This window comes from Thalassophryne amazonica, chromosome 5 (assembly GCF_902500255.1).
Source record: "Thalassophryne amazonica chromosome 5, fThaAma1.1, whole genome shotgun sequence".
NCBI classification, from domain to species: Eukaryota; Metazoa; Chordata; class Actinopteri; order Batrachoidiformes; family Batrachoididae; genus Thalassophryne; species Thalassophryne amazonica.
In genome coordinates, this window is record NC_047107.1 from 79993806 (window position 1) to 80012089 (window position 18284).

At 39.4% G+C, this 18284-nt stretch overlaps 1 protein-coding gene across 1 annotated transcript in view; it reads left to right on the forward strand.

Moving 5' to 3' along the window:
* The first annotated feature begins 235 nt into the window (after nt 1-235).
* The window catches only part of LOC117510782 (leukemia inhibitory factor receptor-like), a 103115-nt gene continuing 85066 nt past the window's right edge, over nt 236-18284 (forward strand). Inside the window, 1 exon segment of the mRNA XM_034170643.1 lies at nt 236-376. The gene's annotated coding sequence lies outside the window, so the exon portion shown is untranslated.

An 18284-nucleotide genomic window follows, 5' to 3' on the forward strand; every position in this document is an offset into this window, starting at 1 on the left:
TTGTTAATTATGGTGTTCATGCCACATGTTCAATCATCATATCATATCATATGATAACGGCAGTTTGGGCAAAATTATATTCCCAGGAACATTCTGTCCATGAATGTAACACGGTGCTGTTTCCGCTGTTCCATCTTTTATTTCATTGGTCAGTGTAAATGTCAATCATGGAGCGTGGTTTGCGCCACGCCCGTTTCCAGTTCCAGTAATCCCAACCTACCGTGGATTCAGGAGAACGTGTGACGGAGTTCGGCGCGAGGGGGTTCAATCTTCTCAGCTATTTGAAAAAGACGTTCTTTTATTGTTTTTACTTGGTGCAATACTAAATATATGAAACCACAGGAGCAGTGAAAAGGGACATCTTGCTACATCAGAGGTAATTTTGTTGTTATTATTGAATAGCAGCTGGTTAATAACTGTTTTTCCAAACCCCAGTGGCCTGTCTGTGATGACTGTGATGTCGGTGTGTGTGTCTACATTTCTCCTCCGATAGGTTGCAGTAACAAATTAAAATAAATAAATAATAATAATTTTTTAAAAAGTTGAAATGGTTACATGGCCAAATAAACGGAGTCTACCGCGAGCTGTGTCTGTTTTACCGATACAAAACACACATACACACTACTATCACTGTGCCCACTTGCTAATGCTAACGAAATTCATCCTGGGATGCACTTTGTGATGTCGAGTATCGAATTCGTGATGCGACACTTTTTAAAAGTTGGTTAAAAAAAAATTAGTAGCTAAATATAACGGTAAACACATCGCTACGTGAGAAGACTAGTAATTTAAGCGTTCCCGAAGGCGTGATTCTGACGTCATCGTGGTGATTTTGTCAACAGTTTGAAGAGGTTCATTGTTATTTATTTATTTATTTTTATTCAGTTTTTAATTGACAACAACGTCGTTAGATGCTTGCTTTCTAAAATATTTTCAGTGTTACCCGTTGGTTGTGGTTGCTGATTTCGTGTCTGTTGAATCAGTAAGACTCGATTTAATACGGCTTTAAAATTAACATAAAGTGAATTGTAATACTCATTTTCATATGTTTTTCCTTTAGACACATGCATTTATTTGGCTAGAGTTAAATGAAAAGAATCTAACTGCAAATTGCAACTGCTTGGTTGGATGCATGGTTTTGAATTACAAGGGAACCTGACCCCACTTCATTAGATAGATAAAATGTTGTTTTCGCTTCTTCCTTATTTCACCACAGCAGATCTGATGTGGATTTGCATGTTCATTTGGCACAAGTTTTACGCTGAATGCCTTTCCTGATGCAGCTCTACATTATGTGGAGAATGGGCAGGAGTGGTTTCGAACTGGAAACCTCCTGCAGTGAAAAGTGCTTGGCCACCATGCTGCCACACAACTAGATATTATTTATAAAGAACTCTTACTCCATAGTACGTACAGATATCAGCATTGACAAAATACTTTTTTGTAAATAAATTAATACTTCCCTCAGTTTTTATTCAACAGGCTTAATAAAAATATTGTATTAACCAAATAGGAATTGTAGCTATTTGTATACATAGTTTCTTCATTTTCAGAGCCCATGAGCATTTGGACAAAATGAAATGTAACTGTTAGTTAAAAGACCTCTCTGACAGCCAGTTTTCCTAGATGGGTCAGGGGATGGACACATGAACACTTCTACATCACTGAATATGTTTTGTGCTTGCATCAATAATTTAAAAAATACAGTATAGCCAGTCTGGCATTGTATGGAAAATATGCCTAGAGTAGATCGTTCTTAAAAACTGAGTGAGCATGCAAGAAGGAGACTAATGAGGGAAGCATCCAAGACACAGACAACTCTGAAGGAATTATAAGCTTTTGTGAGGGTGTGGCTTTTGTTTCTTGCACCACCGGTTACAGCTTCATGGTGGCATAGGGTTGGACGATTAAACAATCTCAAACTCAGTTATTTGGACAGCAATTAAATTGACGTCAGTTTTGGTGATCACCCTTGTACAATTTTACTCGTTCTAACAGGCCATTGGCCCTGTGTCCACATAGCTTCTTATTTATTTATTTAATTTTTAAGAACACTTTATATTGAAAAGCTCTAAATTTTCAAAGACTTTTGCTGTATTGTCAAACCAGTGACTTCAGGCAGCACTCTTCACACCCTCAGTGAAACAGCAAGAGATGGCTTTACTGTCTCTGTCTGCAGTAGGCTGATTTAGACAAAAATTTAGATTTAGACAAAATTGTGTATAATACAGACTGAGCAGGTGCTGTGCTCCTGCGGACTGTGTGCTTTTTTTATGGATGGGCCCAGTCTGACCAAATATCGGTATCTGCTCTGATATTGACGTTATTTGTGTTAGGGGTGCATGGTATGTGCAGTTGATGGTAGAAATTATATCAGTTTGGTCGACGGTAGAGATTTAGGCTCCACCGACCAATCGCGATAATGCTTGTTGATGACATCATCGTATCTTTCTCAGTGACTCTGAGTCTGAATGACTGGAGAAGGCTGCAGTCAGTGCTTTGGTTACAGGCTCCATCTCACCATTGGTAGATTAAAACTTACTCTTTGTAAGAGTGTAACATTATAAGCTATTTTAACCCTCTGGAGTCACCTAACTTAATTTGGTCATGTAAAAGTCATATGACTGAATTAAGCAGTTCTCTCATTAACCCTCTGGCGCCGACGCCGTCGTATAGGACGGCTAAGACCAAGCTTTACTAAATTAGAAATAACTTTTTAATGATATGAGATAGAAACTTATGTTTTTTTGCTGAAAAGTTAACTCCGCAGACGTTCGAGCCAGCCATCGGCCATCTTTGTACTCCTCATAGAAGCTGTGTGATAACGTGCGCAATGTGAGTGTCCAATCGGAATTGGTTCACTGTCACATGGTTTTCCAAAATTCAATCGTAGGGCAGATTTACCTCACGTGAAAAGCCAAAGATCGTTTTCAGGAGTGATATCTTACTAGTCAGCCCGTTTGAATAGCCCCCTGGGTGCTCCAATGAGTACATACTATTGGGCTCCAGTGCGCCCTGCGCCATTACGCACAGCGATTAGTGATAGCAGACGGAGCAGATGGAGAGCCCTGATGACAATCTCACATGCTCAATCAAAGAGTGTGTAACTATCAGGATTGCTCCACTAGTTTGCATGTGAATGTTACTGGATAACTCTGTTGCTTTCTCGGCGTAAAGCACTGTTTACCATATCAATGGAGCGAGGGGGAGGGCCGCTCCTCAGACTGTAAGGAGCCAAAGTGGGCCAAAGTGTGAATGAAAGCTGCTTTAGGAGCAGTACAGAACACTCCAAAACACAGTAGAAGTAGAAGTTTGTGATGTAACCTTGTGTAATAGCAGACAGAAATTGCTTTGAGATGAAGACCAACAAAACGCATAGACCACTTTGTATATATTGTTCAAAATGTGTATTTGTGTTTATTGTTTGAACCTTTTTGTTGTACAGTCTTTCACACAAGACCTCAAATTACCTTTATAAAGTGTCAAAACAGTTGTTTATTATAGTTTGCTGTGTGTTTTGAATAAATGTGTGTGGAAAATCATTTCCGCTTTACTTTTTCCTTTCTTATTTCTGATTGTAAACCTTTATTACACTTATAAAAACATAACAAAAGCATATATATTATGAAAGCACAGGTTGTCCTGAAAAAAAGAGACATAAAACTTGATTGTGGGATGCAGGGAGAGCTGTTAACAGCAATAATAAAACATTTATGCCAGGTGAGTGAACTGTCCAGAAAATGCCCTCAGACCCCAGAGGGTTAAATTCACTGGTCTCAGTCTCTGTTTCAATGCATTTTAAAAGTGCACACTTCAAACTCTATACCAGTTTTTAAATTCTGTTAATAGGCCTGCTATAACGTGAATTATGATGAATAATTTCCACAATGTGTTTTTCGTGAATTTTAAGGTCATATTTGATGCGCGTATTTGCAGAAAGTCGCAGTAAACATCATTTTCTCATTTCTTTATTCAGAATCAGCTCTGTCTTGAGGTAGGAGAGCAGAGAATAAAAACCACGCCTTCCCCGTTTTTCATTGGTAGACCTAAGTCAATCAGGATCATCAACCCATCGGTGTGGCCTTTGAGAACTTTCTGAACAAAACCCCACCAAATGCCGACAAACTAACATGGCCCCCAGCTGGACATAAGCAGGAATGACAGTGTGAGGTCATTGCAATGTCCAAAATTACATGTCTAACACAAGTCAGAGAGTCATGCACTCAAAATTACATTATATCTGTTTTTCTGTTTCTTTTTGTTTTTTATTTATTTTTATCAATTTATCTTTGCTAACGGACAACATAACCCACCCAGAAACACTTTGATTACAATTTTTACACTTAAGTTGATATCACGATATATACCGTTATAGTGAAGGGATTCAATTTATACCGCAGTATGAATTTTAAGTCGTATTGCCCAGCCCTAATTCATGTATTGGATATCAGAGGGACAATATTAATAAACATATGTTGTGGTGAGCCTACTTTACTTCTGAATCACCAGGGTGGAAAATATAAAAATAACCTGAGTTCAGTGACTTCAGTCAAATTAAGTTGTGCACTGCAGTAATACTGATAAAACATTTTAGTTATTAAAATATTGTTATTATTGTTATTATTATTATTATTAGTAGTAGTAGTAGCAGTAGTACATGGAAAAAACATGTCTTCAGAAGTGTTTTTTACTCTGAGGATGTTATGTTGTTTGTAGGTGGAGGGGTTGTCCTCTTTCCCTCTACCTAAACCCCTAGCATGCCCTCCACAATTGGTGAGCAGGTAAGAAGGTTTTGTACATGCTTTTATCTTGTGCCATCCCCACAAAGACAATGTGCGTATTTGGGGGAAAATGAAAAAAAGCAAAACTTTTTAAAAAAATTCTTATTATTCAAAAATAATACTATAAGAAGTAATTAATGATTTTTATAGAGCCTTTTAAAGCTGAATAAGCTACCAAATAATTTTGAATGAATGAATGAAAACTGTTTATTTCGAACATTTGATACAACAACAATTACAAGATAGATCAGTAAAGACAACAACAAAAAAGTTCCTACTGTGTACCCAACATGTCCGAAAAGGGGTAGGGTGAAGCATCAGCTTATTTATCCCTACCCCTTCTTCCCCACAACCAGTAATACCCTTTGCCACATATACACATAGATTCCTACACACCTAAACCGATATCAATATATATATATATATATACATATATATATACACATATATATATACATACACACATCAACATACATACACATATACATACACATATATACACATATACATATATATACACAAACATAAATATACACCTACACATACCTACTTACATACAAAATACTATATATTTACAAGCCGAAGCAAAAAACAAAAACACCCTAACCCTCATTACCCTTCCTCCTCCCTATACCTAGAAAAAAACATATTTTTGTACCGCTGTTTGAACTGGTTCATGCTTGGACATTGCTTGAGCCCCACTCCCAATCTGTTCCACATCCTCACCCCACAGACAGAAATACAGAAACCTTTTAATGTTGTTCGTGCCCACTGATGCTTTAAATTAAATTTCCCCCTCAGACTGTAATCCCCTGATCTGTTAAAAAACATATTTTTAATATTTGCTGGAAGTAAATTGTTTATTGCTTTATACACAATTTGTACTGTTTGAAAATGAACCAAGTCTGTGAATTTTAATAATTTGGATTGTAAAAATAGTGGATTTGTATGATCTCTATAGCCAGTATTATGAATAATTCTTATAGCTCTTTTCTGCATTACTGATAGTGATTGTGTTGTACCTTTATAAGTATTACCCCATACCTCTGCACAGTAATGTAAATATGGTAAAACCAGTGAGCAGTAAAGAATGCGGAGTGAGTTGTGGTCCAGAATATGTTTCGCTTTGTTTAGAACTGAAATGCTTCTTGACAGTTTACTTTGTATATGTTTTATATGAGTCTTCCAGTTTATCTTATCATCTATTATCACCCCCAGAAACTTATTTTCATGTACCCTTTCAATATCTACCCCCTCGACTTGTAACTGAACCTGTATGTCTGTATTACAATAGCCAAATAACATGTATTTTGTTTTACTTAAGTTTAATGATAATTTGTTTCTGTCAAACCATATTTTCAATTTTCCCATTTCTATACTGATCCTCCTCAGTAACTCCTGCAAATCCCCCCCTGAACAAAAAATGCTTGTATCATCTGCAAATAATACTAATTTTAATATTTTGGAAACATTGACAATATAATTTATATAAATTAGAAACAGTTTTGGACCCAATACTGACCCCTGTGGGACGCCACAAGCATTGTCCAAGCATGATGATGTATATTCCCCCAACTTCACAAACTGTTTTCTGTTACTTAAGTAGCTTCTCACCCAGTGCAACACCAACCCCCTAATCCCATACTGTTCAAGTTTATTGATTAATATGTCATGATTGATTGTATCAAAAGCCTTTTTAAGGTCTATAAATATTCCAACTGAATGTAATTTGTGGTCTATGGCATTTGTAATCTCCTCAACTGATTCTATTAATGCAAGTGATGTTGAACTATGTGCTCTGAATCCATATTGACTATCAGTAAGTAATTTATGTTTATTTATGAATTTGTCTAATCTATTATTGAATAACTTTTCTAATAATTTGGAAAATTGTGGAAGCAAAGAAACAGGTCTATAATTTGTGAAGTGGTGTCTATCCCCAGTCTTATACAGTGGCACAACCTTTGCTATTTTCATTTGATTGGGAAATTTACCGGTTTGAAATGATAAGTTACAGATGTATGTTAATGGTTCTACAATCCATTCAATGACCTGTTTTACCACCACCATATCAATTTCATTTAAATCGGTAGATGTTTTATATTTACAATTATTCACAATGTCTATAATTTCTTTTCCATCCACTGCTGTGAGGAACATTGAACAGGGATTTCTTTCTATGAGATTATTATCCCAATCCTCAGGTTGGGAATCGGGAATTTTTTCTGCCAAGCTTGGTCCAATATTTACAAAAAAATTATTAAAACCGTTGACTACCTCATCCTTATTTTCCTTCTTGACATTATTATCAATGAAATACTGAGGGTAACTCTGTTTTTTATTACCATTTTTGATAATGCTATTTAATATATCCCATATTCCTTTAATATTGTTTTTGTTATTATATAATATGTTACTATAATATTCCTTCCTACATGTTGTGTGGGCCGCTGAAGAGGAGGTACTGCTGGCCCACCACCACCAGAGGGCGCCCTGCCTGGAGTGCGGGCTCCAGGCACCAGAGGGCGCTGCCGCATCATGGGAGTAGCCTGGGTGACAGCTGTCACCCATCACCAGACACAGCTGTTCCACTCAGCACAGAGGTATATCAGGAGGACGGCGTCTCCACCTCAGTGCCGAGATATCGCCTAAGACTAAGGTAGTATTCTCTGCATTTATATATTGCATAACCAGCTAAACCTGTTAAACCTTTTCAGGACTGGTGACTACAGATAGCTTCATTGTTTGGATAAGTACTCACCTTCCTGCTGTTCTTTGACAAGAGGTGGAGGCGGCTTCTCCCCTCTCCGTTACTGGGTGCGGTCATCCACGCCTGTGTGTTGTTGCTCTCTCCTGCCAGCAGTACCGGATCCGACGAGCGGAGGCAGTGGCCACCTGGGAATTCGGGACTTGGCGGTTCCAGTATTTCCAGGGTTCGGTGGCAGAGGAGATCTGGGTGGTTCCGGTTCGACTGAGACGGACGTCTCCTACCTTCGAGCCTGCCCACACGACACCAGCGGATTCGACCCCAAATTGTGTTTGTTATATTAATTGTGCTTGTTTCACAGAAGTAAATCTTGTTATTTACCTTCTCCATTGTCCGTACATTGCGCCCCCTGTTGTGGGTCCGTGTTCCTACACTTTCACAACACTACATACGCGTATAATATTAGTTAATCTATTTTTGTATTTCTTATATCTATTTTCTGCCTCTTTAGTCTTTAGTTTTATGAATTCTCTATACAGTGTATTTTTCTTATTAACATGCATTTCGTAACCCTTTCGTCATCCATGGTCGAGCTTGGATTTTTTGTTTTCTGTAGTCTTGTTTAATTGGACAATTTTTATCATATAATGATGTAAATATTTGTAAAAAGTTTCATATGCACTATCAACATCACTTTCACTGTATACCTTTTCCCAGTTTTGCTCCTGTAAATCCTTCTTTAGTGTGTTCATGTTTTCCTCTGTCCGCACTCGCCTGTATTTTATTTTCTCCTCTGGCTGATTCCGCCGATGGTTTCTATTATAAACGATGAAAACTGGTAGATGATCACTAATGTCATTGATTAATAATCCACTCACAGTGTTATTTTCAATATCATTGCTGAATATATTATCAATTAAGGTAGCACTATGGGATGTAATTCTGCTTGGCCTGGTGATTTTTGGATATAAACTCATACTGTACATTATACTGATAAATTCATCTGTTATTTTATGCTTATTTGGATTGAGCAGATCAATATTTAAGTCACCACAAATGAACACAGTTTTTGATTAGTTTTTGAGAACATTTTTCCCATACAGTCAGTGAATGTTTCAATACAAGATCCTGGTGCTCTATATATACAGCTGACTAATACATTTTTGCTTTTTTCTTCACATATTTCAATAGTTATACATTCTAATAAGTTATCAATCACAGTTGTCATATTGTCTACTATTTTATAATCCATGTTCTTATCCACATACACAGCCACTCCTCCTCCACTCTTATTCTTTCTGTTTACACAATTAAATTCATATCCATCCAGTTCAAAATCCATTCCTTTATCTTCATTGATCCATGTTTCTGATATAGCAATTATGTTAAATATTTTTTTAAACTGACTTAAATATTCTTTAATGTTGTTAAAGTTTGCATATAGACTTCTGCTGTTGAAATGGATTATTGATAATTTGTTATCCGTTCTAATGATCCTGTTGTGAAAGTGTAGGGACACGGACCCACAACAGGGGGCGTAAATGAACAGACAATGGAGGAAGTCAAATATCAACACTTTACTGTTGTGAAACAAGCACAACAATCACAACCAATAATAATAATCGTAGCGATAAGTCAATCACAACGGTGTCGTGTGGGCAGGCTCGAAGGTAGGAGACGTCCGTCCAAGCCGAACCGGAACCACACGATTTCCTCCGCCACCGAACCCCGGGAATACTGGAGCCGCCAAGTCCCGAACTCCAGGTGGCCACTGCCTCTGCTTGTCGGATCCGGTACTGCTGGCGAGGAACAGTAACAGTCAGATGTGGGTGCGTCTGCACCCAGCAACACGTGGGGTGAAACACCACCTCCACCTCTAGTCAGGAAAAACACTGCAGGAATGTAAGTACTTATCCGTGTAGCAATCTCCTGCTGTTCTTCTCTCTGTACAAAGGCAAAAAATATTTTCTAGTCAAAGAATAATTCGCTGGCTGGATATGTTACCTTCTGGGTCGAACGATATCTCGGCAAAGAGATGGAGATGTCGTCTGGCTGATATACCGACACTGATCCGACGAATGGTGACAGCTGTCAAAGATGATGAGCGGCAGCTGTCACTCTGGCTGCTCCTGTGAGGCGGCAGCGCCCTCTGGTGCCTGGAGCCCGCACTCCAGGCAGGGTGCCCTCTGGTGGTGGTGGGCCAGCAGTACCTCCTCTTCAGCGGCCCACACAACAGATCCGATTAAACTGTTCATCTGTATAATAGCAACAACTGTCATTGATATTTGAGAAGAAATTATTGTCCGGGTCTATATCGTGCTCCAAGTCCAGTACATTGTGGTCTGTGTATTTAAATGTTCTCAGTTCTACTTTTCCATGATCAGCAATCCTTTGAGTTATATCCTTCTTGTCTCCAGATGTAGATGAATAGGTAGTAGATGAATAGGTTCCTCTGGTCTGTGTCATGGTGTTGTGATGTGTTTGTGTCCTCATACCTTATTGGTCATATTTGTCCAGATCCTCGATGTTCCTGATTACCATAACCTTCGCTTGTTCTGGTGTTCCATTCAATTTGATAAATGTTTTGCAGTTGGATGTCCATGTCTGTTGAATTTTTCCCTGCTTTTTTAAGAAACGAGCTTTCCTGGCGATGTCTGCGTTTCTTTTGGTCAGATGTTCATTGATGAATACATTTGTTCCTTTGAGTTTCCGTCCCTGTTTTAACAATGCCATTTTATGTTTTCTGTTGACAAACCTCATTATAACTGCTCGCTTGTCTCCATCCTCTCTCCTGGGCAGGGGGTGGCACGCTTCAATGTTATTACAGTCCATTTGAATACCTTTAGATTGCAGGAAGTCAGCCACCTGTTGTTCCACTGAGCTGGCCTCCTGCTCACTGGCCTCCCCTCCGCTGTCTTCTGACACCGCCCGTGCGTAGGATCGAGGTTTAATATGAATTCCTGTAATAATAACGTTGTTCATCCTTGTGTACTGTTCCAACTCCGCAACACGGTTCTCCAGGTACACCAGACGCCGGTCTTTCTCGGCATTCTGGATCCGGAGAGCCTTCACTTCTTCCACCAGCTCCATAATGGATTTCTGCTGCATTTTAACCACAGAGATTTCCTCAGACAAAAAGTCCAGGGACTTCTTGATATCGTCTCCCTCCTCCGCTGTCAGTGCCTTCTTCGGACCCATGGTCAGATAACTCCGCGCTGACGCCTCGGGCCTCGGTAAAGCCGCGCCGGTGGAACTGCGCTGACGCCTCGGGCTTCAGGTGGAGCCGCGCCGGTGGATGTGCGCTGACGCCTCGGGCCTCGGTAAAGCCGCGCCGGTGGAACTGCGCTGACGCCTCGGGCTTCAGGTGGAGCCGCGCCGGTGGATGTGCGCTGGCGCCTCGGGCCTCGGTAAAGCCGCGCCCGTGGAACTGCGCTGGCGCCTCGGGCTTCAGGTGGAGCCACGCCGGTGGATGTGCGCTGACGCCTCGGGCCTCGGTAAAGCCGCGCCGGTGGAACAGCGCTGACGCCTCGGGCTTCAGGTGGAGCCGCGCCGGTGGATGTGCGCTGACACCTCGGGAGACAGTCCAGGGTCCGGTACACAGAAAGGCAGGCCGCGTAGTAAAGGTACAGATGAGGGCAAGGCAAAATACGTGGTCAGGAACAGGACTTGTTTGACTTGCAATCTACCCTACTCTAAAGAGAACCAAGGTCCACGGCTGACTTCTCTGCAGCTGGGGATTTACCATTTAATTTAATGTTATCATGACACTTATTCCAAGTGTTAACACCTTTAACAGAAACACAGTGACTTTTTACAGTAGTTGGAATTTTTGATTTCTCATTAATGATGTTCCTTGCAAATTATAACTAGAGTCCTTCATTTTAAACAGGTTCCGGACATGTAGAGGTAAAAGTTTATTTTTAACATTAAACATAATTTATATTATGATGTTATCGACCAAGTCCTAGAATTTTAAAATAGGCAAACAGACAAATAATGGGTTTGTTGGCTCACAGTATGGTTTATTACTAATAATTCTTATAGCTTTCTTTTGTCGTAAAAATTTTGGATTTCTGTTAGTTTTATATATAGTTCCCCAATCTTCAATGCAATAGGTCATATATGGAACAAGTAATGAATTATATAAGGGAGTTAATGAATGTTGGGAGAGGAAGTCTTGTACTTTATACAAAATTGCAAGGGCGTTTGACATTTTAGATTTAAATTAATGTGTTTTCCAACTTAATTTGTTGTCAATAAAAACCCCAAGAAATTTTGTTTCATTAAAAGTTTGGTATCAGTATCATATAATAATACATTTCTGCATAAATTCCTGGGCTTATTTCCAAATATGATACACTTAGTTTTACCAAAATGGAGTGATAATTGTCATTTCCTTGACTGTGTACTTTTATGAGCCACAATATATGTTTTTGTATTAAAGGCTGGTAGCACAACACAAGTTGTGTGGAAAGATTGACCTTGGAGATTTTTTTGGTGGGTAAATAGACCTGAAAATTCACGAGAATGCATCTGAGATTTAACATTTTTCTGGGGGAGAACCCCCAGACTCCCCACCAAGGATTCGGCCTTGCCAAAAATTTTCTCTTTTTTTCCCCATGGCTCACTTCCATCACTGCACATTAGAATGATCAGAAAAGAGTTAATACAGCTGAACCCAACGAAAATATGAGATGGTCATATATCATGCACTGCGTGATTCTTAAAAAACGCCTCTTGAAGTAAAGCCAAAAGTGCAATGAAAAGCCAGAAATGGGCTGTTGGGACAGCCAAAAACCCTAAGTGGCTGGAGGTTGACCAGACCCCAGCCATTTTTTTATGCACTTCATGCGTTGGCCACTGTTATCATACTCAGCTTTATCCTACACACAGTTTGACTCCCATCTTTCACTAGTTGGCTGCTTATACTTTTTTAAAATTGAAAGCCTTGATTATTTTTTGGATCAGAGTTCTTGCCTTTAAGTTATGAAGGGTCAGAGTGATCAAAATTAATTGAAATATTGAATGTGGTAAATATGAATGCAGTAAAACATAGATTGTGGTAAAAATGAAAGCAGTAAAACTTTGAATGTGGTGAAAATGAAAGCAGTAAAACAATTAATGTGGTTAAAAGTGAAAGCAGTAAATATTGAATGTGGTTAAAAAATCAAAAGAGTAAAACTGGACCTGATAAAAATGGAAGGTGTGAAGTACTAAACATGAAAATGAGTGATGTAAAAAACAACATCTGATTAATACTGCCCCTTTGAAAATTCGAATCGTTCAATTTGGATTCCATTAAAATCACATTATGGTAAATATTAATCTTATAAGTATTATGTCATAAAAATATAACATTGGCTAATTTAATTCACTGCCTCGATTTTAGTACCTCTACTTTACCCACTTCAGTTGTATCATTTGCTGTACTCGATTTAATGTTGAATGTTTTCATGTTTCCTGTGTGTTTCCTGTGCCGCCGCACCGCGCCGGCTGCGTCCCGATGCGCGGACCCGTCCGCACGTCTTTCATTAAAAAAATCTCCTTTAACAGTGGAATATCCGGATAAAATGCTGAAACTGACTTCTTCTGAAACTTCTCTGTTCTCTCACGACGTCCTGGATCAATAGAGCCTGAAATGTGGAGGTTTTCAGCTTGAAACAGGCTGACGACGGCGCCTGAGAGTGCTGCGCGACGTCTCGCACCGTGGGAAGTCCTTAAAGCGACAGTATCACCTCAAAATCTCTCATCAGCCGTTAAAATTTTGATCAAACAAAGCGCCAGTCTCTCAGCAACTTCTCAGACAAAGGAATTCTGACGAGGGGCTGGAGGACTCCTCCCACAAGGAGTGCTCACAGGTGAATGACGTCACCGACAGGCGTGGAAAAACTCACGCATGCGCACGAGGGTTCAAGCATGTCTGACGTAAAAACATATGAATGAAATCCATATAGTTTTTGAAAAAAATTAAAAGGACCTATACTTTATTGACAGCCCTCGTGTATATATATATATATATATATATATATATATATATATATATATATTAGAATTATGTTAGAAAAGTACCGACCTTTTTATTTTTTCAAAAACCATATGGATTTGAATCACGTGTGATTGCATCAGCCAAGCTTGAACCTTCGTGCGCATGCGTGAGTTTTTCCACGCCTGTCGGTGACGTCATTCACCTGTCAGCACTCCTTGTGGGAGGAGTCGTCCAGCCCCTCGTCGGAATTCCTTTGTCTGAGAAGTTGCATTTAATTTAAATCAGTAAACCTTGGTAACTTTTACAAATCAAATTGATGTTACCCAAAAGTGGAGAAATTTTAGCAAAAAGTACAAAAGTTTATTCAAAATTCACAGTGAAACTTAACCGGTGTATGACGTGTAGACAAATGACAGGTATCCCATTCCGTGGCATGAACCTTTGCAGCGGTGTCTCTGAGAAAACCATCTGAAACACATACAGCATACATATTTTAATTAGTGCTGTCAGGTTATTAAAAAAAATAATGTAATTGATTACAGGGTTTGTGATTAGTTAATCTAAATGAATCATTTAATTGCAGGTACATTTAAAAAAAAAATGTGTGTGTTTGGGGCATTTAATAATCTGGTAAACAGGGTGTGGGTTATTTCTGTTACACATCAAGCAGGTATTAAGCTGTAAATTGATCTTAAATTGGGAGAAGTGTCTAACTGTAATTTGGATGGGTTAAATGCAGACAAATTTCATTGTATTTATGTGTACAATGACAGTAAAAGGCTGTATTATAAAGAATGCCTATAAAAACAATTGAGGGAGTTTGGAAGCCGATTCTTTCTGCACAATATGATGCCTTTAATAATTATGAGATTTCATATTTGATATATATTCATATTCATATATTATACATTTTCATGCGGTCGCTGTATCGGACCGTCGAGGTGAAGAGAGAGCTGAGTAGGGGGGCAAAGCTCTCGATTTACCGATCGATCTACGTTCCAATCCTCACCTATGGTCGTGAGATTTGGCTCATGACCGAAAGAACGAGATCGCAAGTACAAGCGGCCGAGATGAGTTTCCTCCGCAGGGTGGCTGGGCGCTCCCTTAGAGATAGGGTGAGGAGCTCGGTCACTCGGGAGGAGCTCGGAGTCGAGCCACTGCTCCTCCACGTCGAAAGGAGTCAGTTGAGGTGGCTCGGGCATCTTTTCCGGATGCCCCCTGGACGCCTCGCTGGAGAGGTGTTCCGGGCACGTCCCATTGGGAGGAGGCCCCGGGGAAGACCCAGGACACGCTGGAGGGACTACATCTCTCGGCTGGCTTGGGAATGCCTTGGGGTTCCCCCAGAGGAGCTGGGGGAGGTGTGTGTGGATCGGGAGGTCTGGGCGGCTTTGCTTGAGCTGCTGCCCCTGCGACCCGACTCCGTGTAAAGCGGAAGAAAATGGATGGATGGATGGATTTCATATTTAAATTTGTCCATTGAACATTAAAATCTGGATGAAAAACAAATGTTTTTAATGCGTTTTAACCTGTTCGAGTTCAGTGACGACGTTAATTAACGGTCATTAAAACCAAATTAACATTTTGTGCATGAACGTCAGTAAACGCACAAACTCCCACGTTTGATTTTTAACAATAGTTATCAAAGCAAGTTACTTCAGTATAAAAAGTATTGACATCTAACACATTTATTGCTCTCAGAAACGTGTCTTCATTTACAGACCAAGTCACTGACGTCTAAACAAAATGGAGCAAAGTATGACGTGCTGTAATTAATTAATCTAAATTAACGCTTTATTTTGACAACCACAATTTTAATACTTAATAGCGACAGCCTGCAGTTATTACTTATTTATGAGCTAACGATTAGCTTACCGTCATGCTTTGTCTCTTCGTCTCTAGCAGCTCGTATCTTCTCGTCTTCATATTGTTGTATGAATTCCCAAAGTCTTCTGTACTTTTCAAGCGTGTTTCGTCTCGTCACCAGCAACTTTCTCTTAAAAACTCACAGAGCAGCAAACACACAGAGTCCGCCATTGTTTATGTTTGTGTCGCATATAAAACGTTATTTGGGCGCTCTCCGCCAGCGACTCCCAATGGCGCCACCCCGCGGTCAGTGACATGCGCAGTGGCTCTGGACTACAAATTTCCGCTGTCGCAACAGTGGCTGCTGCCGTATTCTGATCCAGCGGAAGTGAGCAAAATTGCACAGTTGACGCAGTGAATGATAAAACTGAAGTCGGTAAAGCAGACCTGCTAAAATTGAGGCAGTGAATGAAAACATTCAACATTAAATCGAGTACAGCAAATGATACAATTGAAGTGGGTAAAGTAGCGGTACCAAAATCGAGGCAGTGAATTAAATTAGCCAATGTTATATTTTTAAGACATAATATTTATAAGATTAATATTTACCATAATGTGATTTTAATGGCATCAAATTTAACTATTCTAATTTTCAAAGGGGCAGTATTAATCAGATGTTGTTTTTTACGTCACTCATTTTCATGTTTAGTACTTCACACCTTCCATTTTTATCAGGTCCAGTTTTACTCTTTGATTTTTTTAACCACATTCAATATTTACTGCTTTCACTTTTAACCACATTAATTGTTTTACTGCTTTCATTTTCACTACATTCAAAGTTTTACTGCTTTTATTTTACCACAATCTATGTTTTACTGCGTTTATATTTACCACATTCAATATTTAAATTAATTTTGATCACTTTGACCCTTTGACCCTTAAGTGTATGTGATAATTTATAGTAGAGATCATGCAAGTGAGTCCAGTGAGTCCAGCTCCTTTGTCTTGTATCCTGCTCCCACTGTTCTTCTGAAAAAAAAAAATGCTGTAATTTTTTTGAACAAATGTAAGGCCAGGCAGTTAGCTTTTGTGTTGTATGCTGTAATCTTGTTAGTAATCAATAACAAAAACACTCGGCATTAGTCAGAAAATGGCTTGGGAGATCATGCAGTGCCTGATCATACCTGTATGACAACTTATGTGTTTTCTTGGTGACCAGTCAGTTGTATTTGTGCCAGTTACATCAGACTAGGTTATATAATTATTATTTATTGTAGAGTGGTGGGAGACAAGATAGTGCATGGGGTTGCTTTTAAAGCTGAAATATGTGTGTTTTATTCGCATATGCCATTAATTTGCTGAGATTAGTAATGGTGATTGGCAATTGGACGAGCCCGTCATCCGTCACTGATGAGTAACCACGCCCCCAGCCGTCAGCACATGTTCCACTGTTCCTGCTATAGCATAAATTTATTAGTTCATACTGGGGATTTCTGTAAAGATCAAATTGAGCACTGATGAATATGTACTTCAAGGAATGTCAGCCAGAGAATGGACAAATGAAGCATGGTCTTGTCTTAATTTGTATTTTAAATGGCTGAGACGCTAACTGTGCCAGGCTGTCGTGTCGTGAGCTGTGCGTGGGCTGAACTGAGACCAGCACTTTGAGTGTGCTCCAGTAGAATGCCCCAGGGGAGATACTGTGCTGGAGATATATCAAGATGCACTGGGGGCTCCAAAAAAACAACTTTTGATGGCTTTTACCGACTGCTGAGAAGAACTCAGCTGTTCTGAATGCAGCCAGGCAGCAGCTGCTTGGGAAAATCAACCGAGTTGTGCTGTTACTTGCCTCATTACAGTAATTTAGTAATACTTAATAAAAGAATAACAATTATTATTTAATCTATGAATCAACATTTTAAAACCATAAAATAAGGTATGTATAACATACACACTTGATTTCATCGTCCATTGAAATGTTTTTCCTACAGACTTATTGAATTTCCAGTTAAGTAGACAATGGCCAATACTTAGTGAGTGAGAGTAAAATATACAGTTGAAAAGTAAGTTGGGATTTTATTCACATCCTCCTGTTTCCTGTGATCCAAATGTTTGATTCATGAAGATTTAAGAGTTAGAGGAAGGAAGGAAACTCTGTTTGGTCGAGATCCAACAGCTACGCTCACACAGTACTGGACGTCCTCTCTCCGCTGAGGTCATAGCATCGACATTTCACACACACACACACACACACACACACACACACACACACACACACACACACACACACACACACACACACACACACACACACACACACACACACACACACACACACACACACTTTTGTTCACTCTCTCTGTTATTCACTTATTCTGATGTCCGGTCATCTTCTTGTGCTTCTTTCAAAGGTCAGACATAATTGGCAGTAGCTTCAGATGCTTTTTCAGAACGTTATCACACACTTTTAGTACAGCAGAGCCACTGGGTGGTTGTTTCTTTGGTCCCAGCGGTCACAGCCTGACAGCATAATGACAGAGTTGCCTTGGTCAGAGCAGCTGCATGTTCTTCTAGATTTGGCTTCAGTAGGGCTGTCTCCACATGCTTTTATTTGAAAAAACATTATAATGATACAATACGTATCCAAAAATAAGGTGGGTGTTGTTGGGTTTCGAAATGTAATTGTGGCTGTGTATCCAACTGGTTTAGGATTCAAAGCATAAATCATCCAGACTTGATTAACTTAATCCAGTTATGTTTCTTCATGTGTTTGTTGGCTACAAACACATTACCAAAGAGTGCTGCAAGCAAAACCAGGATAAAATAAGGAACTAGAGCCACAGCCAGAATTAAAGTAAATATGCAGAAACTTGCGTCACTATCTAAACAGACTTTGAAACCCATTGTGTTTTGATTTTGCCTTCATTTGCAGCACTTTTTTTCTATTTTTGCTATTTTAAAAATCACAAGTTTGCTTCCAGTGCAGGAAATTATTACTTTAATTGCA